This window comes from Colletes gigas, unplaced genomic scaffold, assembly GCF_013123115.1.
Source record: "Colletes gigas isolate AHSC1104 unplaced genomic scaffold, ASM1312311v1 Colletes_gigas_Sc00006, whole genome shotgun sequence".
Taxonomy (NCBI): Eukaryota; Metazoa; Arthropoda; class Insecta; order Hymenoptera; family Colletidae; genus Colletes; species Colletes gigas.
The window spans coordinates 2,562,098-2,587,717 of NW_025106635.1; the positions used below are offsets into that span (position 1 = coordinate 2,562,098).

At 41.8% G+C, this 25,620-nt stretch overlaps 1 protein-coding gene across 4 annotated transcripts in view; it reads left to right on the plus strand.

The window, feature by feature from the left end:
• The window catches only part of LOC122395924, a 152,930-nt gene that overhangs the window by 13,169 nt on the left and 114,141 nt on the right, over window positions 1-25,620 (plus strand). For 2 of the 4 annotated variants that reach the window (XM_043393849.1, XM_043393853.1), the window contains exons 1-2: window positions 15,399-15,774; window positions 18,798-19,574. The exons of the other annotated variants lie outside the window; for them this stretch is intronic. The gene's annotated coding sequence lies outside the window, so the exon portion shown is untranslated. Of the gene's footprint in view, window positions 1-15,398; window positions 15,775-18,797; window positions 19,575-25,620 lie in introns of those variants that run through there. 4 annotated transcript variants of the gene reach the window in all.

Below are 25,620 nucleotides of genomic sequence, written 5' to 3' on the forward strand. Positions count from 1 at the left end.
CTACAGTAACCAGAAACTTATTTTTGTTAAAAAACCACGTTAACCCCGCGTTTGTAAGAATTCTTGGAACGATCTATTATAAAATAGAAAACCAGGGGACCAAAATACTAGCGTTTCTTCGACCTGTTCAAAACACGACTCGCTTAAAACGATCGGTCCGCGATTCATTGCCGAACATCCCGATCGCTCTGAATCCACGGGGCAGGTGACAATGACGAATGGTTCCCGATACCGTGAATAATTTATATCACGGCGTTGATGTGCAACGAAACACGTCACTGGGTCGTGGGCGCGGAAAGAAACTAACGCGGCGTCACAGGAGGAACAAGTTGTAGGTGTGTCGTGAATAAAGCGGGCCCGATACACGCCTCTGTTTCATTGCGGACATACATATTAAGGGGGTGAAAAAAAGTAAACCGGTCTTGAAAGATCATAACCTCTAACAACCGTACCGCCTGTGTTCTTAATGAATTTTTAAAAAGACACTCACAGCCGCCGTGGATCCGCGTTATCCGCTTCCTTTCGTGCGCTGAATTCCTGCTGAAAAGGATTCATAAAATTTTATATAAAGGGAATAACGTCGGTGATGCATCAAAACTTGAACTCCGGCATTTCTTTTCGCGTGTATGCATTCGCGTGGTTTTATGTATCTCGAGGCCCCGGCGTCGTGAGATTATCGCGAAATTTATGAAGCCTTCGTAAAAAAAAAAAAACGAAGAAAAATCGCGGACGTGAATAGACGGGTAATGGTATTTGTTCCTTGCTTCTTTTTATCGCTATGATAGGACACTTGCGGCGACGTAATACGCGGCTGAGGTAAAACGACGTTAACGGGGTGCACTTTCTTATTTGAATAAATGGATAGCAATTCGACAGTTCGTTCGATAAATATGCAGTTTAACGAACGGCATTCTTTCATAACGTTTTAGGATTTACTTGGCGTTTTGAATCGAATATTTCCGAGTCTTTTTTTCCAAACAACATGTTTCATACTAGCAAATAGGCGTGCATATATAAATAAATTACCACGAGCGATCGTCGTCGATACATGATAATTATTTTCCCATTTTATTTTACTCAACGAGCCCGGGCAATTAATTCCATTTATCTTATAGATACATATTATCGATACAACGATCGATTCTCAGCTCTCAACGTTTGTTGATCTCGAGATACGAGGAATCGCGTCATCGTATGTTAAAATTCCGTTATATCGTCGCTGTTCTCTCTCCGTACTTCACGATTTTTTACCCAGCATTCGTTGCTCTTTCTTAAGATTCGATCCAACTTTTATCCATCGACACATCTCCGTACCGGTGTATCGACTATTCGATTGCACGTTCAAGGCTACGGTAACCTTCGGTCGGGTTTTCCTGTACAACGCGACGTTACCCGCGCAGGTATGAACATACTCGTTGCTTGAATTTCTCGCGCGATTTCGTCGGATTTTACGACTTTATCCGTGTACCGATGACGTCGATTACTGGAGAAACATTTATGCCTTACCGAAAACAAAAATGTGCGACCAAAAAAATCGCTAACATCGTATTCGCCACTTACGTACCGCGAATTATCTGTACGATTCTGTACCCATTTAAAAGAACAATTCTCTTTGGACATCGAACATGCAAATCCTTATTCCGACGGCCTTGCGGCCGTGGACGGATATAAAAGTGAACGGAAAAAAAGAATTAGAATGTCGGATCCAAAATGTATTGATGTCTTACGAAGCATAAAATTCCCATATATCAGTTTTAACTCATAAAACGTAACTCCATTAGCTCTAGTACCATATTACCAGTGCTAGTCACCGACAATAAATTTAAAAAATACGCGGTTTGATAAACTATCGTGTTGACAAGATATAATATTTTGTAGCATAACTGTTCAAACGATGTATCTTCTTTTTTTACATTTATATTTATAGACTTTGATTGTTAGGCTACCTCGTTCTATTGTCTTCTAAGACATCATTTTTCTTTACATAATCGTTCTTGTGATCGTCATAATAAATTCTCGTTAACGTTTGAGAATTTCTCGATATCGCCAAAGCAGATATAATATTTTAAATTACCAACGTGGATCGTTACGTTCCCGTAACCAGCAACCGTATTTTGTTTTCGTTGGGAATCGTTTGCAAGAAATTCGAAGTACCACCAAAAAAACAAAACACCGAAAGAAATAGTGGACAAAAAAACGTAAACCCAGAACCTCGGTGCTCGAGGTCGGGATCCCCACCATTCGAGCACAGAGTTTCCCTCACTACGCGACAGACCTCTCCCACTTGAATCATTGCGCAGGTATAAAGCCCCGGAGAATGATTGCGAAACCGAATGGTTCCTTTCCATTTTGGTTGCCAGACGAATTACTTCTCCATTCTTTCTTAAATCAAATCGCAGAATTTCAGTAAGTCACGGCGAGGAATTAATACGTACTGTATAATTTTTATATTATACATGCAATTGTTTATTTCGTCACACCGAGGATGACTCGAACACGAGTCGAATTTAATTTAAATTTCAAATTTTACCGAAGAGTCTAGTCCCTTCCGAACCACAAGTGAGTATTATACATTCAAGAAGAAGAACATCGTCACAGCCAACGTTTCAAAAATAGACTCCTCGTAACCGCGTTTCAAAATGATTTGGATGAAAAATAAATTTTCGTTGTCACCGAGATTCGTACCTAAAATACCACGGTAACGAAGTTCTGAAGTTTGTTTTTCGTGCCCGGCGTCAGTTTTCTCGATTTCGATCCTGTTGCAAAAACAGTTCGTTGGTCTAAGCAAGTTTTGTTTTACCTTTGGCTCGAACGACCCGCCCAGCTTTTGTAGGACGATAAATAAAAGTGCCGGTAGTACGCCGTAGCAAGAAATTGTTGGCTGTGTCGCGCAAGAGCAAGTTGTTATGTTGTATTTCTTTGGTTAATCGACAATCCGATATTCAACTTTATCGCGGATGCTCGCCGACGCTCGAGCTCGTTTCGAAAGTTGGACGTGAATTTTAATTTTACTGCGGATACGCAACCTTCTCGTTGATGCTGGATGCAGAGCGAAGCTCCCCCATTATTAGGTACAGAATTAATAATGGATGTGCCCAGACTGCAAGGCAACAACGTCGCGAATTAGACGTGGTGCTTGGTTCGTGTGTACCAGCCACGTGTGTGTCGCTTTTGTAATCAGCAATCACTTTATGCATTATAATTTTTAATGAGTGAAACAGCATTGAACGAGAAATACATTTGCTTCTATTAAGCGACTCGACCTATTTAAATTATGGAGATATCGTGGTACAGGCTGCTCGCGTAAATCCGCGTAAACTCCGTGTCGATGCATTTACGAAACAGAGATTGATCATTCAAATGGTATTCTCGGTCGATGATGTTTTTTTCACGGAGTGCTCTGAACTCGGATTACGAGCTACGGAAAATCATCCTCGAAGGTCCGCGTCTGTGTCTCGGAACGATTTTTAATGATTTCGGTTACGAGGTTGTTAACCGATTTCGCAAACATTTTTGCACGGTGCACGGTCTGTCGAATGTCGAAACAAGGAAGCGGGGGAAAAACGAAACTGACGGATACCCTGATAGAACCGCATCGTACCTAGGTACTGTAGCTGCAGTTGCAGTCGTAGCTTGACTGCAGACCGCTGAGAAGGGAAATCCAATACCATGGAATTGAATAACGTATCGACAGACGTCGTAGGGTGCGAAGGCACGTTCGGGAACAACTTCCTTCTGCAGGAACCACGGTAGATCTGCCCCGAAATCGATAGAGTTCGTTCGGTTGGTTTGCCATTCGGTCCATCTTAATTTAATACCGTCGTTTTCATCCGTCTCTATGAAAACAGCCTTCAACGAAAATGCAAAATGTAATTGTCGAGTCTTTTATAGACGGTGCATCGAACGATTTCGAACGCCAAACATTACGAGTACAAAGATTGAGCTTCTAAGAAAAAGATGACGGATTGTATTGAGAAAGAAAAGTGTAGTAAAAGAGATAATATAGAGGCGAAAAATGTTTGAAAGCTAATTCCTTGTTTGCAATAAAAAAAAATCAAAAGAATTCGACTAGGATAAGACAGATTCCAGCTAAGAATATGGGTCACAGGAAGTACGGGTAAATTATCCAGCGTACAAACGAGCTTATGTTCCAGGACACGAACGAAGTTGGACCTTGGACTAGTAACCCACATAATGCGCACCGAGGTAGCGTGATCGTCCTTCGAATATCGATAATACTCCTGCACAGGTTCCTCGTCCACTTCTCATCCTTCAAATTTTGCGAAGCTTTAGCTATGCTTTCCTGGCCGAATTGTATTTGTACATTGATTGGTTTCGGGCTGTCCCTCCACTCGAAATTTATAATTGCATCCGCAAACATGGTGCATGGTCGGCCGAGATCAGACGAGAAACGTTTAACGCAAATGACGAAATAGTAAACAGTATGTTTTAACCATTTAACGAGCAGATCCCTTAACATCGAATGCATTAAGCACGTAAGCTTTGTAACTTGAAATTTCAATACACGTTTCTGTTGTTCTATTTTGGATCGTCATGGACGAAGTGGCTTAAATGATTAAATCTACGCTAATTAAAAAAGAAATAAACGACAATCGGCAAAATTAAATCCCAGAATCTAACGTGTACGACTTTATCCGACGATGAATAAATTAGTAAATGAGTCATAATTGCAGATAAGAGCATAACAATAGCTGGAATAAGCGTATGTTTCATATTTTTTATTATCAGAAACGTGAATATAACGTATAAAACTAGCAGGTTCCGGTCAATCTCAAGGTCCTGTGACACGACGCGATCCATCAGATGTTGACGATGATAAGTGACGGATAAGTCCGTGACGAAATCGACTTGGAAAACCTCAGTGTCGTAAGATCCGTGTTGGAGATACCACCTAGTCATAGAATCTGAATCATGTAATTTAATAAACGGAGAACTTGAATCGTGTCAAAACCGAGAAACCCAAACGAGATCGATCCAAAGATTCAGATACCCGAGTCCGAACCCTCCTGGGAATCAAAAGATCCTATTTGGAATATTCCAGGATCGAGGGATCTATCTGGAGTCCCTTGATAAAAATCCCTTTGTGGCACGAGTTTACTCATATTTCATACACGGATTAAAATAGTTGTTACAACATAGTGTTTACAACAAGCGTATCGTGTTTATAAATAATAAGAATAACACAAGGATAACATGATATTTTATCAGCAACGTAAAAATAGACGTGGAAAAATGTGGTATTCTTTTTGCATGACATAACTTCATAATATTTTTATTTAAATTGATGAACCTGATGTATAAAAATTCTTGATCTGAACCTCCGTGACTCGAATCTGCAACAATCAGGTTACAATTCTAACGTTCTATTATCTGAACATAGCATGTCCTTGTAGAATATCCCTCCTCCTAATGAAACATTCATCTATAACGGTTCAAACTAATTCAGACTGTAACAATTTAGCGTGAAACCAACGTAGTATGCGTTCACACTTAACAATAGCATGAAAGTAGCACGGTGAAGGGCTAACAACAGAAAGAGGACAACAACCTATCTGCATTTAAGAATAAGAAATGTTAGTTAGAGTAACAGTAGCGTTATTTTTTGGTAGATAAATCCTACTGTTATTTAATGCAGCAAAGGTAAAGGTCTTAGAAAATCAGGATAGCTTTCTCCTTTTGTAGTTATAACTATAATTATTCTCCAAATTATTCTCCCCTTGATTGCGTGAAAAGTAATCGAAGTTCCTTACGCGAATGCGCCGTATGATACAGTTGTATGTATTCTTCGTTTGTTTCGTTGGATTTTTTTTCACGCTTCGTTAAATCGAACCTCGTAGCTACTTCTGAATCGAGTCCAAAGACCTAGTCGAGCGTGTCACATCCAGCAGGCTGGATTCCATTAACACCGGTGCATTCATTCTCGATTCTAGATGAAATTGAGTTTATTTTGTAAGAAACGGGGTCGTGTACACCAACATGTAACCTATAGTAAGATAGCTACCAGATCAAACGTTCGTTTATTTTTGAAACGAGTTCACCTATATATGGAGTAATCGATGAATGTCGTAATAAAAAACCCTGGAAAGTAAGGAAATCCTAAAATATTATTTTCTGAAATTTAAATCCCAGATTCCTGACAGTAGAATTCGTACTTATCACCAAAGGCAAAAGATATTTACTTTCAATTTGGTATCTCTGTACGTTGGTTTATCAGTTTCATTTATCTTCTTTTGGTTTTCATCAAACTTGACGCTGAGCATATTATTAAGAAACTTTTGATCATACCAAGTGTGCAGAGCGAAGGTTTCTCACTTCTAAATCTGATGCTAAACTTTATCTACCAGAGTGTTCAGAATATCGATGAAAACTTGATTAAGGTTTTACGCTGCCTTTCTTAATCTTACGGCCTTGAATATTTTACTGTCAATCTCTAAATCGATTCTGTTTCTCTTTGTTTGGATATTTCTATTTAAAATTCGTCGCGTCGATATTTTGAGGGAAAGTTAAGCTTTCAAAAGAATATTTATAAATGTACGCGAAGCGTGGTTTATACTTCCCTGCGTTGGCAGCTAAAATAGTACGTAATTATTGAACGTATGAAACATTTTAATGCGTCGCGAAGACAAGTCTCTCTGCTTTAAATTAATCCGCTTAAAAGTTATGAATTATTCTCTGTAATGCTTCTCTGCTACAAGGAAAGTTCAATAACGGTTTACTGAACAATTAAAAGCTGATAATAAAATGGAACAGCCGTTTGAGATTCCAACTAATAAATTTAGACTCCCAAAAATAGTTGAAGCACTATTCTAATTCTATAGTTCATTAAAACGTAAAAATATTACGTTTACTATACACTCTACCTGATTGTACAAACAAGGAAACTGTTCAGAGATCTTGTTCCCTCAATGTTTCGGTATTTTTAAACAAAATTTCTCATTTATATTAACACCGAGACCTTCTAGAAATGTTAGCTGTAACGTTGTACTTGTTTTTTTCGAACGTATTAATAAACGAAAGGGAAGATCAATTGGGTTTTATCGAACTGGTACCCTCCGGCATTTCGTATTCCATCTTTCGTATTTCCAGATCGAACTCTTGCACAAACGTAGTCCCGTTTTAACCGAGTATTTTCTTCCACGTGACTTTTGTCACGATCTGTCACAGTTTGTCCTCGTATTTCAAAGTTTCTCTCAAAGTCCGGCTGTCTAAATTGCGACCATAAATTTTATGTCAAGTCATTTCAACTATCCGCCCTCACAGCGAGTAAATATGGCATCTTTCGGGCAAAAGTCGTTTCTTTTAACGTTATAACGTGAAATAAAAATTGGACGAAACTTTTTCAAACGGGCAAATTGTTTTCCTTTCCTATAGCTACAATATTTATCAATTTTCCGTGAAAATTTTTTAATTAAACAGGGGCCCGCGCGACGTCGCGAAGAAGCGTACCTTGCGATCAATTTTCGTGCACAGTTTTGAATAGTTCACGCGTTTGAAATTCGCTCGAAACGCTCGCGCCCGCGACATGCTGTTTTTATTCATTTTCGGTAACCCAGAAGTTGACATGAAAGGCGATCGTTCAAAAATTGATGAGACCACGGTTTCATGAACGACAGGTAGTAAATTCAATGTTCACGAACGTGAGCAAGGAAGTGCTCGATAATGGCAGCGGCGAAAACTGTCGAAAGGAATCGAGGTTGACGGCAAATGACTTTTCTGTGAATTGTTGAAAAATGGTCCTCGGCGTTTTTCTCGCTTCGGGGAATCTTCACCGGGGGGATACCTTGACTCGACCTAGATACCTTGCCGAACCGAAACAATTAACAAGTTAAACGATCATAAATAAGTTTAACAGAATTAAACCGAAACAACTCTCTTTTACGATCGCAGAAGTCTCGAGCTAATAAATCTTTGGTGTACCATGATAATTATCATGGAATCGTAGCGAAAGGGACTGCTCTTGGGACGTAATAACGCACCAAACGACTCGTTAAAGTATTACCATCGTTTTCATTTATTTCTCTCGGGAAGTTTGTTCCGTCACGCGGACAGATGTTACATAGAAACTTAAAGGAAAGTTGACAAACTTACGGCGCAAATTGACTGGAGTCGGTATTAAGGCTACTGGTGCCCACCGTAATTGAAATATCTGAAATCAAAATTGCCGGTGAAAGCTGCTTTTGACGTTCTCCTCGCTCGCTCTCCTTTAACGATCACGTGTTTATTGCTAGATCGGGCCCAGTAAAATACAGAAAACACTTTAATCTTCAAACGCAATTACCCGACGCGAACGCCTCGACGTTACGCGCTTTTACTACTCGCAACTGCTTGCAAATGTTAAAGGGGGTTCGTTTAGGGTCTCGAAATACGAACAATCTGTGGGATTTCTTTTATTCTAAATAACCAACTCAAACTGAAATCTTACGTCTTCTTTTGAGCTTTCGTTTCATTTTGGAAAGGATTTCGTGTATTCTCCGTCTTGCTTTGTCAAAAAATTATATTCGATATAGTGACTTCTGTACGAAATTTTGTAATTTAAACTTCAGAGAACGTTATGGCCACTTAGAACATAATTAGATGATACATTTTAACAATTAGCCGCGTGAAGACGTTCGTACTCCTCGCGACAAGTAATTGAAGAGGGTACCATTGGGCACACTTGCTAGTTCTCGGTTAGTTAATCTTCGTAAATTCGGCCATCCGACACTTTGGAGTCTAGACACCCTCGTGAATATGTACATACCTGTTTGCGCGACACCATGAATGCGTCGGACGTGTTCATGGCCGAATTAAGGAGAGGCTGAAATTTAAATCATGTCTACGTGCATTCCGAACCGTGCCCTCACAATGCCGCTCGAAAAATGACTCGCTTGATTTACAGAAGATTGATCCACCTCGGAAAATACCGTGGAACTAGAGAGACGTATTCGCGTAGCAAGGAGAAATTGGATACTTCGTACATAAAAACATTAAAAGCGAACGATGAAAATAATGAGTTTGTTAGAGAAACGGTTGGAAATGTCTGTCGGGTCGGTCAAAGCGATATAAATTACACGAATATATGAGAAACTGTTGGCAATGCTTGAATAAAACACGAGTAATTCTTTGTGCGGATTCCGATGTTACGAGCTGACGAATATTTGCCGAGGATTACAATGTCTTCGCCCTGTGAAAATTGACGAAAGCGTAAGTGGAAAGGGTTGGAGGTCTGAGTGGTTGGAAATGCTGATTTCACGAGTCGTCGTCAGACAGTGAAGATTTTCTTTCGCGATACCGAGACGTTGTATTCAGCATTTACACTCGAGTACGCCTCAATCGTACCACGTTATGTCTTAAAGAAAACAGGAATTTTTCTTTCCGTAAGCGGAAAGGAACCGCGCTCGAATTTCTTGTCATTTTATTGCATCGTCTCTGTGCATGTTTTGTTTAAGTAATACGCGTTGTCGGGAGCACAAAGTTCCGAGGTACAAAAATCGAGCCATTGTGCGGGCTGATAAATCTATGTTGCTGTTTATACCGACCGGAAAGGTAAGGATTATGGATGGACACTCGAGAAATTGACGCCGCGGAACACGGAAACTCAATATATCTTTTGTCCAGCGAGCTGGCTTTCTGGTCTGTATAGTTCCAAGAGATAGTCGAGATTAATCCAAACTTGGATCTCGTGGAATAAAAGGTTGTTTCTCAAGTTACAAGAGGGACTTTACGGTTTTAGGAAAGATTCTGGGTTCCCTAGCGTCTTTTCTTTTATAGTTTCATGTACTACGTGCGTCTTATACATCAAGCACGAATCACTCATAAAAATATAAAGGTTAGCTCCATTTATGAATAATTCTCTTTAGAAACGTTGAGAATCACGCGTATGGTCAAATTTCCTAACTAACTTTTCGCTAATTTCATAATAACTTCAAATATACAGCGTGTCGCGTGAAATTCGTTTCGTTTGAACTCAAATTAAAATTGTATTCGAAGGACTATTTTATTAAAACTTTAACCGACGCTTTATTAATGAATTTTTTAAATCTCGATGGAAAGATTCATCGAAATTGGATTCTTTTATTTACGATGCTTGATATATTCAAGTATAATATATTTAAATTGACATTGCGGAAAGTATAGCGCGCACCTACCCATACGTGTATGCCTCCTATCTGGTGATCCGTCTATCCTTGTCCCGTTTCCAACATCTCGAAGAGAGATTTTCGCGAGATTTACAGTTTTCTGAATTTATTTGAATGCCCCTCGTGCCCGTCCTTATCCCCATTTCCTGGTGTCCTTCGGAGAATGTCCTTTTATCGTTTCACTTGGAGATATCTTTCGTGTTAAAATACTCGTAGATGTTTTCCTCGTCAGTGTACCCTCTATGAATCGCCACGAGTATGTATCCTGATTCAAATGCGCGGAAAAATGTACAGAGGAAGCGCAGCGCATATTTGGAATACCAGTTTGTTCATAACTGATAACAAATTCTGACAAAGGATGGGAATAAATAAAAGCTGAGCAATATCGTAGGAAAACTGCTTAAGTTTTCTACAACAAAAGTTATCCGAAAGTAATCATTTTCTTACGGTGTCAATAATTCGGAGTAGCGGTATTTTCCATATAATGTTTCGGTATTTCAAATTACCAGCAGCATTCCAAATACTCTGCACTTTCTGTCGGCGTATGAAAGCGTATTCCGCATTTTCCGTGTGCGATTGCACGGAAACAAAAATTTCGTGCGTCATTCAAGAGCACATTCTGCGACTCGTCTTTTTCGCTGATATCTCCATTGTACCCGCACGGTTGTTTAATTTCCGCGAATACGGCATCAACGAATATACGTGCACGCGTGGGACTTTAACACCTCGTACGGAAATCGTGTCATCGTAAGGCCGGATTTACCCGCACGGAAATAGCGCTGTTTAGTATTTAGATGCCAGGCGAAACAGTTGAGGTTCTAAGAACATCGGGAACAAAATCATCCCGCCCCGGGGGGGAATATTGAATTCGGAGAATCGCATCTCATTAAGGTCATCCTTCTGGGCGCAGATTGAATTAATTTCTGCCGGTTCATCGTCAAAGCTGTAACGACAAATTAAATTTCAACCACTTCCTTGAAATGTTCTTTCCATCCTGTCGTTCTATCCTATGATTATCACGTAATTACATTAACCCAATAAAAATCGTACGGACATCTATAATTCAGCGATCTACGTGCTTGTACGGAACGTGTGATCGATCGTTGGTTATAAATTGCACCCGAAAACTGTATCGTTGCGTGACTTTACGTTAGATTTTCGTAGATTATCGGTTACCAATAAGTACGCCATTTTATGCCGTTAGCGCCCTATATAAAGGCATCCGAAGGTTCTTTTCTTCTTCGCTTTTTTTCATTTCCAAGATCACCTATTATCGCGGGAAACTCGCTGGCGTAAGCGTTACACTTCCTTTATTGTCTGGTCACAGATTGAGTAGCACTACTAGCATCAAGTAGAAGTCATCTGTCCATGATCAGACCAGGGCACCTCGAGGACAAGCGATTCGTTCCGAATTTTTTTCCCCATTCTCATCTACGCTTGCCTTTCATCTTATCATACGAATGAACTTTTATCACAACAAATGGAATTTTTACGTATACATCGTCCAATTAAATTTGCATAAATTTTAATCTTTTCACCAGACTTCGACGCAATTAGCAATACAGTTGTCGTTACATACGTACACTGTTGAAAGTATTAATTAGAATGCTAACACGTTGAGCAAATATTTGATCAAAGAGAGTGCTTAAATAGCGAACGCGCGTGGAAATAAAAGTGCGCAAGCACAAAGCGCAAGTTTTCTTTCTTTTTTCCTTTGTGAATCATCAGGAACTGTCGGGGCTGTCAAAAAGGTTTTTCCACGTAAGAGATGTCCAGGAAGCAATTCAAGGGTTCCCGGACGTTTCAGAACCCTCGTGACGTGTAGAAAAAAAAAAAAAGGATAAGGGTCTTTCCTCGAGAGAAAAATCGGATTTAACGCGATATTTAGCGCGGCTTTTTTTTCGGTTTACAGAGAGAATTTTTCGCGTTCGTTGGACGTTTAAAATCCAGAAAAATGGCTCGATGTTGCCGATCGATTTTCTCTAACGAACGCAGATATTTCCCCGAGGTTGGGCGTAGATTTTCTGACTCGTTCGTTAGCGAGAATGCCGACTGTTAGCCATTCTTAGCTTTGAAGGAACCGCCGACAAACGAGACGGTAGAAAAACGAATGAAAGACCGCATAATATGATAGTGGAAGTGGGGGCCCTCTTTGCTTTCGCTTTTCTTTTTCCTAAAAATCTTTCCAGAAAACCGTGCATTCTACCGTCGGGACGTTTCTTCCTTTCGGGTAAGAATGTCTTCCTTGGAGCACCATTTTTCTGAAAAATGTTTCCCGGTATTTTTCAGCGGGCTTCATTGTTACGAAGTTGACTTCGCTTTAAGAAAAGTATTAAGAACGTTTCAAAGTTTTATAACGTGGCGAGCTCGGTGAAAAATGGAATGCGGCGTTGTATATTAACAAGGAATATTTCTACGGGGATCGATGACAATGCTGTCGCGGTGAACGTTTCGTTTCGAATAAATCGACGGCAAAGATTAAGAATGATATCAGTAAAATAGCGAAGTGACTGTAAACACTTGGATGACACAAGCAGTGATCGTCGTTCGTCACAAACAATGGAACGCGCAACTCCTTCATAAAATCACCGAGAGATTTCAAACTCCGCCGTAACGGGGGCATGGAAGAAAGATCAACAGAATTGCGATCAATAAGTGGCGCAGGGGATGCATAAAGCCACTGGAAATGCAATCTGCATTCTATCTTTACAGTGGCAAATCGCGATTAAACTCTAAAATCGGAAAGAAATCCAATCGGGAACAGTGATGATATTATTAAAATTAATGTTACGCAGAAGATTAAAAAATTAAATTCTGTCTTATAACCAACGTAAATACAAACGATGTGGGTTCTGTTTTTATGTAGAGCAATTTTACTATACTACGTGGTCCGAATAAAGCGTTGCAATCTGTTTTCTCAGAAACCAATAAAGGTATCGACTTTATTTATTTATTTCTTTTAATTAAATGGTTCAGGCTAGCCATTTGTTTTCTTATACAGCAAATTGTTGTATGATTACTGTTGGAAGAACGAGGTCTCCTAAATTCTCTTAAGTGGAAGGCGGTATTATTATTTTGTTATTTGGATAACTCTTGGCGAATTGAACAACATTTACACAGTTACAGAGTGAAGACGAAAAGTTAGAATCGATTCTACAAATACGTTCAGGGACAAGCATTCTAAGCTATTTCGATTCTGTCTACAAACGTGCACCTCTAGCCTGGTGTGCCTGGTAATGCGAGGATAATTTGAGAACGTTTTGACCTGGAACATATTGACGACAATGTTACTCTTGTTTGGCTACACTAATAGAAAGTTTAATATTGCTGACAATTAGCGAATAATTTTCTAAAAATATAGAATTTCGTTTAGCCGACCGATAGATTGCAATAATTGAATTCAGATACAAACCGGTTTTCAGTTTTAACTATGATCTTACCCCTGCGTTTGACGATGAAATTTCCACAATGCTTTGTATTATCAGATCACGTGCAAAAGTTTCTGATTGTCTGGTTCTGTGGGTGATGTTGATTCCAAAAATGGAATGCGTTATACGTACAACTTATCAGCGACGTCTGATGCGAATAGAATCGTTTATAGAACCTCGAGGCTAAAATTGCAATCGATTACGGGAGTTTATAGAATGATACGTACAATCTAGCAACGCACATACGTGATGCATTCATGCATTAGGTGCTATGCTTTTACTAGTTCTAAAACGATACTTTGGGGTAGAGGAATCCTGGCTGAAAAATGTCGGAGAGCTAGCAATAATAGTTCTCCTAGAATCGGGCGACTCTGAATTCTAAACACGGAAGTTGCGCAATAGCGTCAGGATATCTTTCCGCGTGTGCGAGAAATAACCTTCGCCCGAAAGCAAAGATCAGGCCAGCGTAAACTGTTTTTAAAAAGCACAGAGTGGGAAACAATTTAAACTCTGCGATCCGAGAGATGAAATCCAGGATTTTGGCGTCGCATATTTTAGAGATATTAATCGTAGAAATTTTGTACAAGACCTGGAAGGAAAGTGTTGATCTTTCGCATGTAAAGTGAACAGTCTCGTACAGCAAAAAAGCTAGTAAGATGTAAAGATTGAACAAAAGGGTCTCGAAAGAGCCTTAAAATTTTAATGGATGGGGCCATATGCGACCGACTGTCCGCGTGCTTTACCTTCCAGACGTGCAGGCAACACTGCGACACGCTACCATAAACTGTGCGAGATACTGAACCGGATTTTTACGGATTCTGTCACGAGAGACGCACTCGAGTGAAAAGGGAGAACCGTCGTTAGCTTGCGGGCCGAAGAATAGCAAACGTCGCGCTGTAGCCGGTCGGGCGTTACTTTAGGCAATGCAACGCGAAGAAAAGGAAAAGGCCAGGTGAGAGAAAGGGGTTAAAGTAGCAAGCAACGATGTTAGAACTATCCAGCAGACGTCGACGGTCTGTGTGCTCCGGCCGCGGAGGCTGCGCGGAAAAATCGATAGCCAACGCGAACCGACGGCGTCGTCGTCGTCGTCGACGGCGGCGGCGGCGGTGGCGGCGTTGGTGGTGATACTGGTGGTGGTGGCGAGTAGCGCGATAGAGTCGGATGGTGCAGTCAACGTTGGGACCGGCAGCCCAAAAGACACACGCGGATCTAACACGTTCTCCGCCCCCGTTCCCCCTTCTCTCTCACCCCTGTCTGAGCACCCCTCTTATCTGGCACCTCTGACCCTCGGATTTTTTCGTACGGCCCTGAGAGAACGCGACGTGCTCGCCGCGCCGGGACTTTTCTTTTCCCTGTCGGGAGCACGCTCCTGTCCGTTTCGGTCCGCAGGCAAACGGACACAAAGGGGCCGCGCATCGGCTCGTGGTGCTCGTTCGCCGGACGTGCAGTGGGTGTGTGATAGAAATGCAACGCGTGGTGACGCGACGTGACGCGATACGCCGCGGCGCGGCACGACGACGCTTCCTTCGTTCTTTCGTCACTCCTGCCTGTCTGCCTCCCCGTTGCGTACCGATCGCGTGTGTGCCAAGATAAATGCAATGTTGTGACGCGCGACGCCGGCACACGACACACGACACACGACCACACGCCGTTTAAACGCCACCGTTCCTTCGGCTCCTCTTTTTCGCCCACGCGCCGCCGACCATGGATGATAAATGCTCGAGCGAACGGTAAACGTCGTACACGTCTACCTGCTCAACGGTTCACGCGTACCTTTAAGTGGATCCGCGGCCGTCACTCGCCCTCGCCGGTATCCCCGGATCGACTTTTTTCCTTCGGGGGTAAGCGTATTCCGGGTTCTCCCGTCTGCCGGGATTTCCGGGGGTTATTGGTTCACGAGTTTTCCCCTGAAATACGACGCTACGCTGCGCGCCTTTTCGAGGACAATGACCCCGTGCACCTCGCTTCCTTCCGAGACTGTCTGACTTGGTCGATCCGGGAGTAGCTTCAATCTTTTAGCGTACTACGGACACTTGTTAATTGCTACGACGATCTTTATAGCAGGAATCGACGTGCACGGACGTACAAAAATCCTGCGTGCCCAACCTTCGATCATATCGCGACGCGTACAACGTATACAACGTCACGCAGTGTACAACAGTAAAGTCGTTAGCACCGCTGCAACTGGTCCGAATGCGGTTTTTGCGGTACTTGAATTTCTGTCGGTGTACGTGGAGCGTTATTTATTGCTCGTTATTTGTCCCAGGAATCATACGTCCCGTCGAAACTAAATTTCACGTTAAGTCGTACACAACGACGAGTGTTCGCAGGCATTAGCGTCGAAACAGGATTACGTTGTTTTTATCCCTCCCTTTGATATCGTCGTTCGTTTAAATCCTAGCGGAATCCGCAGCAAACGAGCAAATAAGAAAACATCGGTGCATAATAACCAGCAGACTTTCTATATTTCCTTTTCAACAAAGCCCCTCTCCAACAATGCGATTTCGTATTAGGTTTCGTTTTACTCTCGCGTCTTTCACTCCCGTTCCCTTTTGTCGCACCATGAGCATTATTAATCAGTGTTGCGGCTCGCCACAATGCGTTCCAGCATGCATAACACTGAAATAGTCTCTTCCACGTTCTCCCCTTCTTCCATCATTCTTTTACTCCGTGTCACTTCTCTGCCTCGAGAGCAATCCTCTACTCTCGTCGAGCCTACTCCAACGTATCCCTGTACACGGCCCAACGTAAGAATGAAAGGTTAAAGACATTACGAGCCGTAAGTTCCATACAATTATTATTTTTCCTCCCGGCGAGTCGACCAGTTACAAAACTGCCATTATTCTCTTCACGCCCCGCAATTATCATTTTTCTTCCGGTTGCGCGTCGCTTCGTTTTCGCCTAACCCGCTATTAACGGCAAACTATTCCATTTGGTCATTCAAACAGTCTTAAACAGCCCTCGTATAATTGCACGCGGAAATTATTCCCTTTGAGTCGGCCATGGAAGCTCGACGTTCGGTGTTCCGAGATACGCCAGACGTCACTTTGATCCTTTAATTGACTCAATGGACTGGTAGTGATTAACAGACTGATCGTGTGTTCCTTTTTATCCAAGTGGGAATCTAAAGGCAATTTAAACTTGTATAACGAAATTGCATCGATTTATCAACTTCCTTGTTTCTTCGAATTAATCGTTTAAATTGCATTTTTCCTGATACACCGCGTCATCGTATGTATTTTTCTCCGCATATCTCGCAGTTTATTATCGTCGCGAAGAAGCTCGTGGAATTTTTCAGACATGGTTTTCCATCCTTGACATATTTTCATTTTTCCCCCCAAAGTATGTCGTTTCCGGTCACGTTGCACGAATAAACTATATTACTCTCGAATACGCGGTATATATCCTATCCTTTGTGTTCCATCCTGGCGATTGGCTAGAATGTTTCGAATAGTTTGTGGCTGCATCGTGCCTCAGAGGTTCCGGTACAGTGATCGCCTCGCGAAACATAATCTCGTTGTTGCGCCCGTGTATGACGGAAAAATGTCGAAATACTCCCGGTGGAATGAATTTAATTCTGGAAACGGACTAACGTCCGTTTGTTATTCTTCGAGCAGCCTAGCTACGTTCTACACTATTTTACGCTATTTATTTTGGAAAATTCTACCTCGATTTTTCTTTCATTGTTCGTTACAACTTTCCCGTAGAAACTGTTTAACGATTGATCGCCGCGATAAGAATAAATGAATAAATTTCGCCGGAAGGTTGCTGCGTTTGTGGCTCGCTGTCGCTGAAAACAAACCGTCCGTGTTCGAAACAACGAAATTTTGAAATTGAAAAATTGCAGTTGGACGAAACGCGATAGTCAAGAACAGAAAGTTTTTCGTAGGTTTTCCCAGAGGTCGATATCTTGTTATCGGAAAGCACTAGTCATTCTGATAAAACGATATGGCGGATATCGAGATAAATTACAAAGCAGCGCCGGCATTGCGAACGGTATGATTTTCACGAGAATATACGATACCGTGTTTCGTTTTTGTTGCCGTGTCGGGATACAAAATTCCCCGTAAAGTCTTCGCGCCGTGAACAGATCCACGGTGTAAAAATGGACGACATTTAGGATTTGTCCGACTTGTATTTCATCCCATTTTACACGATTTCACGGGACTCCTACTTTCCGTTTTACGTGCCCTACATCAGCCACCGCTTACATCGACGAGATATTTCGATAAATGTTAAATTTAACAATTACGAAACAATTACCGAAGTATAGTATTACGACCGGTTGAATTTTCTACCAAAACATTTTGATAGAACTCAATTAACGTTGGATGTAGTCGTCACGAGCCACTTATTATTAACGTTAAACGTTTTCGACCAACCGTTTGCGTTAATTTTCAAAGTTATTAATTATAGAATAATTCGCGATAAAGGAAATGGAATAAAAATGAAATATTTTGTCTCTTTGATTTTGCAGATGGTCGAACAAATTCGTTTAACACAAATAACGTTTGTTACGACCCAGTTTTATTTCCAATTATTTTGATAGAAGTTCATTTATGTCGGGGCACGATTATTTCTTATTTTTTTCGTCCGTTCCGCGTTTCATACGTTTCCGTTGAATGTACGCGTATCGTCGACGTACAAATTTTCAGGATATCCGACACAGGGGTTAGAAAAATGTATATCGAACCGACGATTTACCGCGGAGGGCGGTTGAAAGACGCGGAAGAAAAATGAGCTCAACGAGATGGAAGAGCACTGCTGGAAAATTCACTTCTTCTAACATGTTCGAGAATTTCGGCATCCTCTTTCTCTTACGTGCCGAACAAAATGTTAAACTCGCTCAATTTACCTAATGACTTTAATACTCGCCTCTGTGTTCCGTGTTTCTCTCGTCCATTTGTCTAAATCTCCTTTTCGTAAAATTCCGTTCGAAACGCTCCTGTCGAAGGAACTTTTCTTCAATTTTGACGCCCTCCTGTTTACTCCGTCGCCGAGAAGTAGGACAATTCCTGTCGATACCGTGAATTATACGCTTCTGGGGCTCGGGAAGAGGATCGACGAATATATTTTATAAGAAACGCGGACAGAGTAATCTAAAAACGAGAATTCGCGAAACAAGAACGGAGTTTAAATCCGCGCGATACAAGCGTTCCTGATCCCGTGGAAACGACCGAGTCCCCCCCACAGAGCAATAAAGAGCAGCTTTTCATTTTGCACTTTTTAGGGCGAGCATTCAAAGCGGGAAAAGATTGTGCCGAACTAATCCGCGATTTCTGTTTGACGCTAAAACGGAGTAACAATGAAAATCCGAGCAACGACGTGTTTCAATCCAGTCGAGCAAGTTTGTCGTTGAGGCGTGTCATGGATAACGAGGCGTCGAGCTTGGATATTTGACTGTGCACGATGCAAACAGTGAAATTCAGTAGCGACCAGCAAAGACTTGGAACAGTAGTAAATGTTTCCGGTCACCGATAAACCGTAAGAATTATTAAATCGCCGTTGATTGTACACGATGGACGTTTTCTCGTGGAGGAAGAGCCAGCGGAAGGGAATCATTTTTTCGAAGATGACGAGAAGAGCCGATCGCCTCATCGATTTCTACGATCAAACGTTCCACGCATTGTCTGCTAACGAACGCGTCGACGACGAACCCGAGGGGACGGTTCCGTACGACGACTATCGATAATCGAGTTACTTTCGCAAGAATAATTATAAGAAGTTTCGTTCGAGATGTGCATCGTGAAACGAGGCAAGATCTTCGGTAGAAGAATACCGCTGTGAACGTTTCCGGACAGCTTTGTTACGATAATCCTTAAACGAAACAGTGACGAATGGAAGGTGCGAGACTTCCATACGTTTTTAGTATTCGGAGGACATTATTGTTCCTTTTAATGGAACCGCGCGAGATCACGACGTCGCAAGTACGCTCAAGAGCTCTCGAAAATTGGACGATGCTGGAACACGAAATCGGCGCGAGCGGAAAGAACGCGAAGCGTGTCAGGTGAGCCAAAAATCACTACGAGATTAACTTACGTTCCTTCTTCCATCTCTCTTTTTTTTTTTTAGCGAGAACACGTCTCTGCTTTTTTATTCTTCGCGCTCGAAAGCGAGCAAACGACGATTTCGTTCGTGGCGCGGTACACGATCGTCGCGATTAAAAAGTACTGTTTCGAGTTGAAGCGCGTGCCAAAGTCTGTTTTATGGCGGTAACGGCGGTATCCCGGCGCGATAAAACACGACGATAAAGACCGTTCCGTCCGCGGAAAGCTCGAAAACACAATAAATTATGAAGTTGAAGATAGTTCGTTCGTTCGGGGACAAAAAAAATGAAAAGTTGCTTCGGGCAATTTTTCTGCGAATAAAAAAGGAGCGACGAACCCGCCTTGACCCCGTTCCACTTTTTTTCTAACACGTTGCACAGCTTCTTTGCTAGACGTAGGCACCTCGGGAAGACGGATCCCCGCCTTCGTTTCTTTGCTCGCACTTTGCCAAAAGCCTCGATGACCTCTCGAGGACGACGACCCAGTTATCTATTAACTAGCGGATTTATTCCCGCTACTACACACGCTTTCGTTACGCTCCGACATACCAGACGAAGGGTTGTAAAAATCTTCCCTAACGTATGAATGAAACTCTTTCCCTCTTCCTCCGCGGTTATTCTTTTCAATGATCGTCATTACCTCCTACTTTCGCTACTGTTCTCATAAACAGATCGATACATTCACTGCACGTTTTCTATCAAACAAACCAGTCTATTTCTATTCTGTTGATACATTAAAATATTACAATAGTTTAAAGAATTTTCCACCAAGTTGACAAATGGAATAGAAAGTATGCTCGAGTTTATTGAAATCTTTTACAAACCCAACAGTTCTTTAAATAGTCCTCGAGCAGCTCTTGCTTTGAAACCACATGTTTGAAAACTAATTTCTTCGTTTGTATACACCGCATGTTGCACAAAAGTAACTTTTTTTCTCTTCAGTAGCGTGGCACTCGTGTCCCCCCGTTCTCCTGTCTTTATCTCTTTATTTTGCTTTTCGTGGAATGTATTCCGCGCGTTCCTTTTCTATTTCAACGAGTCGTATGCCCTTATAAAATCCTGGCTTACGTGGCCTCGCCCGACACGTGTTTTGTACTCGCGTTCCTGGTACATCATTTGTTGCAATTGCGTAATTACTTTCTTCGCGAAGAAGCTGGATGATTCAAATTCGCGATCACGGACAAATCGGGCAAAATTCGAGCGCTAATTGATCCAGATCCTCGTTACCATGTTTTGTCTTCAACGTATCGCCGCTCCCAAAAATTTATTATCGCAATTTGTCCGAATACTTGGCTCGTTCTCGCGATGCACGGTAAATAGTAATCTGCTAAGCGGTCGGACAATGCTAACAGCTAATGAACTTAACGACCCTATGGCTAACGGTGGTAATTATAAAGACAAGAACTATTTAGTCGGCCATGCGGCTGGGAAGCAACGCGCTAAACGATTTATTCGCGAACGTGTTTACATTCCGCGTTTTCGCCGTCCTGGCTTATCGGGACCGCATTTGCGTTTTGTGTCGGGGGGGCACGCTTTTATCGACGCGCGCGAAATTTCACGACAAATATCACGCTTCTAAAAAGCAAACACGTTCTTCTCGTCCTGTTTGCCCGTTCGCCCGACGGAATTAAATATTCACGCCGGCAGATTCCGGCTTCTCCGCTCGCTCGAAAGAAACAGAAATTAAGAGATCGTACGCGTCGCGCGCGAACATTTGTTCCTTTTGAATTTATAATGTGCAGTTCTATTCAACGTTAAGTAACGCACGCGAACAATGCGTTTGCTCTCGGTAAGAACGTTCAGCGGTTGGAAAAGCCGTTTGTAGGCATCGCACGAATCGATTAGTGCCACTATTATACTGCAATAATTAGGAGAGGATGCAGATACCATTAAACAAGCTACAACTGGCAGCTTCGCACGATGATAGCACGCATAATCATTATTGCATACCTTGTGTCCATCCCGTCGAAATAACGAGAAGATTATTTGAATTCAAACGTCGTAAATTGTATTCTCAGGCACACCTATCGAAAATCTCGCGTTTCCTGATTTTTCTAACACTCGGACAGAAAAGAATAGAAAGACGTTTCCCCCTTTTATAATTGCCATTATTTTTACTCTGTTGAAATTACTGTCTCTGTCACTATAAATTAATAAATGCACCACTTTCCGACCCATTTTTACATTTTAACAACTGTTTGTTATTCGTTTTCATTAATTTTCATTTTCGAAAATAAATGTTACGTCGAAAGAAAGATCTAGTGCTGCTCTAGTGTCGGTGAATATTTTAACCACGCTCTTCCGAAACTATCAGCGTAGATATTACGTAAAATAGCCCGTATCGTCTGTTCACGATAGTCTGCCGGGAACACGACTTATACTTAGCTTAATTTACGTAAGAGCCTGACATAGACTGTCGCTGTACAACTTCTGGATATCTAAGAGTAGGTTAAATCGGTTAGTTGGGTAAAAGGTTTTGATAAGTTGATAGGTCGACGTATCCAAGCAAAATGAAATTTAAACGTGAAAAATAGGATTTTGGAAAGTATAGAATCCCTGTAAAAGGATAAATTAAACCCTGTACTGTATCAAGGACCGTAAACGGTAGGATACCAGCATGCAGAGACCCGTATGCTACGTGTATGACAGGTGCATGCGAGCTACCCCTTTTAATCTTTGCCTTCGATGCAAAGTACATATAGGTATTGGGGTGGAAATAATAATTTCAGAAGAACGTAACGCACGGGGGTGTCCAACAGAAATTATTCCATGTGTAAAAATGGATTAAAAGTGTAATACAGTGATAGGTCGATTAACTGGCTTCAGCGGGGCCGAGACAGTCCCGGATAAATTGAGACTCGCCGGATAATCGAGGTTTAATAAAGGAGAATTTAACACACGTACGACTCCTACGCCGGATGGCCCGGATAATTTAACTCGCGTTTAATCGAAATTTCGCGCGCACATTAAAATCCTTTTGCCTAGAACTTGATACTCCGCCCTAAGATTGGTAATTAAATTAATACAATTTAATTACCTTCGAGTTTGTGATTTTAACGAATTTCACTTTATCGGAAATGTCGCTGTTTGCTTTTTGTAACGCGCTGGGATACGCAATATATTTTAAATTACATCGAAATTACCTCTCGCCGTACCGACTACGAAATCGCCCCCGCAGGGGGATGGCCAAAAGGCAACTTCTCTGGCAATTTATTATAGTTTCCGTGAATCGTGACTTGCATAAATAATTAATGCGAAAATTCGTCCGCGGCCATAAAGGTACTTTCGCGTCGTCAGTCAAGTTAATAATCTTTCGCTCGACGGTCGACGGTTGGCGCGGCGTGGCAAGAATCGCGTGCAGAAATGTATCCGCGTCACGTGTGTACACGTACACATCCACGGCCAATCTCATTAAAGGAACCAATTGTTCCCGACTCATATTCAAAGTTGCATTCAACCGTGGAGACTAGAGCGCACCATAGCTTTCCGTTTTACCCGTCAATTCCTTCCATTTTCCACGAAAATGAATGGGACGGCGTCACCAACGCTGGGTAAACAAAATTATCGTCGTCGGACGCCGTTTCCCCGAGGAATGGTAGACTTGTTTTTAAGCCTCCATTCAATTCCACGTGTTTCTCGCCCCTCTTTCGTCTTTCTCTAAAATTCTAAAGAGGCACCATTATTATCGAGCACTCTTGTGACACTTGTATGGAATAATAATATTATTATTCGTCAGATATATTACTCTCGAGTCCCTTCAGCAAGCTACCCTCTCGAAAATATTCATTCATCACGGTATTTTTATATCATGGAAAAATGAAGAAGATTCCAAAATTCCAGCACGAAAGTATAGAGGGGTGATTTCTTCTCCTATTAATAAATACAACAAATATTGCAGAATTATATCGCTGAGAGATTTCGTCCACGCTGTACCAACGATTTAACGTTAGTCATTTCAACGATTACATGCATATTCCTTACGCATTCAGATATAACCAATTTCAATTACGCCAGGTGATCTTCGTCGTTGCAAGTCTCAAGTTATTACGAACAATACAAACTTGCGAACAAAGCCCTCAACATTGAATCGTCAGACGAAGACATGTTGTTCCAAGAAGACCCAGAGTTACGAAACTTACATTCTCCATTCCAGACATCACTGGCACAATTCGTTCCCGTTCACAATGGCCGAATCAAACATCGAAGTCCCAGCGATAATATGTTTTCCCAATATTCATCTTTCGACGCATAGGTGAAACGCAGTTTATTTCCCTGATATTGTTTGGAATTTATTACTCTCTGCATTTTAAAGTTCTATCGCGATTCCGGCTTCGCGAAGACCAGTACTTTCCAAGCAGTTTATCTACATAAACAGGGCAAAAATTATGTTCTTTACATTCGCATTAATTATAATAAATGTTCGTCATTTCACGCTGTTAATTCTGTAATTCCATATTCATTTCACGTTCCCATTAAAGCTTCTGATTGGTAACGAGGTCACGTGATACTAATAATTAATACTAATATATTCGATGCTGGATGCTCTAAATAGATCTGCAAATTTTGGAAAGTTACTCGAAATCCAGACCGATGAAACAGTCGTTGCCCATTATCGATAATCTAATATTAATAAAACGGGTCTTTTCAATAATTTAATAATTTTATAAACTGGATTATGTCTAGTACCTCGTAGCTATCTCGTGGAAACTGATTACCCCGTAAATGTTACGTGTTTTGGAACAAGTTATTAAAGAACGCAAAGGTTTCTGTAACGCATTATTCAGGGAACGAGGAGTTTGTCGCGTGGTTCGCGGCGGTTGGACAGTGGTATCGTGTCGTACGTGTCACAGAAAGAATCCCAGCGAAGCTCACAATATCAAAGAGGAATTTTTCACGGAGGAAACTGTTTGTGAGAAACACCCTGCGCGTGTTTGTGTTCTCGCTTATCGCGAGCTTTAACCATTCCGCGCATCTTACGAGCCTCGACGTTCGTATAACCCGCGCCGCGTGCATCTATTAAGACGGGAACAATTTTCATCCCCCCGATTACTTGCAATAATTTCAGTACTCGTTATCCCCGCCGAGTGCTGCTGTGCACTGAATATTGCAGCGTTATTTAATATTAAACCGTATACAATGCCGAGCAGAATTCACTTGCATCCTACACGCGTTCGGAGAATATTAACGAGAATTTACGCGTTAATATTCGACCAGGCGCTGAAGTTCGAGTCGAACGAAAATTTCTAACGTACGTGAACAGTCGAAAGACGGATCGGCGAGGAACGCGTACTCGGTAATTTCGTTCGTTTTTTTAAAATTTCTTTCATAAAGCGCCGAAGAACCTGCCAATTTCCAGTTTAACGAAGCTAAACTTACGACGGGGGATCGCGACAGGGAACGGAAGGGAAGAGAAATGTACGACGCGACGAAGAAAATTGATTTACGATATCCCGACGGTGCCGGTGGGCTCCCATATCGGATATTGCGCGACGCGATTTTCGCTGATAAAAAGCCCTGTTGCTGGCCGCGCGAGAACGTTAGGCGTCTATAATGTGTACGAATCCGCGGGGTTCGATTTAATTTTTCCCGTCCGCGGCGCTATTTGTTACCGGCGAGCTTCCATTCGAGCCCCTTTTGTGCCTGGCGATTTGGAAATTTAATATCACAGAGTTTCCTACGCCATTATTTTGTTTTCCGCTCTTATGAAATATTGCTACGTCGTTCGGGCGCTCCCACTGATCGTTTTATTCTTCGTTTCGTCGATTTACTCCCCAACGATACAAACTATTTTCCAGTTTCGAATATCGCAAATGCGAGGAAAGATTATTTTATTTAATAATCCTTTATCGAAATCCCTTTCAAGCGTATTCGTGGACCCTCGAGGGATCCAAGTTTGAAAAATAATGGGCTATAGCGTCGGTGGAAGTTGGTACTGTCTCAGATGCGCAATGACACGAATGCAACGGATTGTTCGACTGCAATAGAGATGCACGAACGTTGAAAGTTT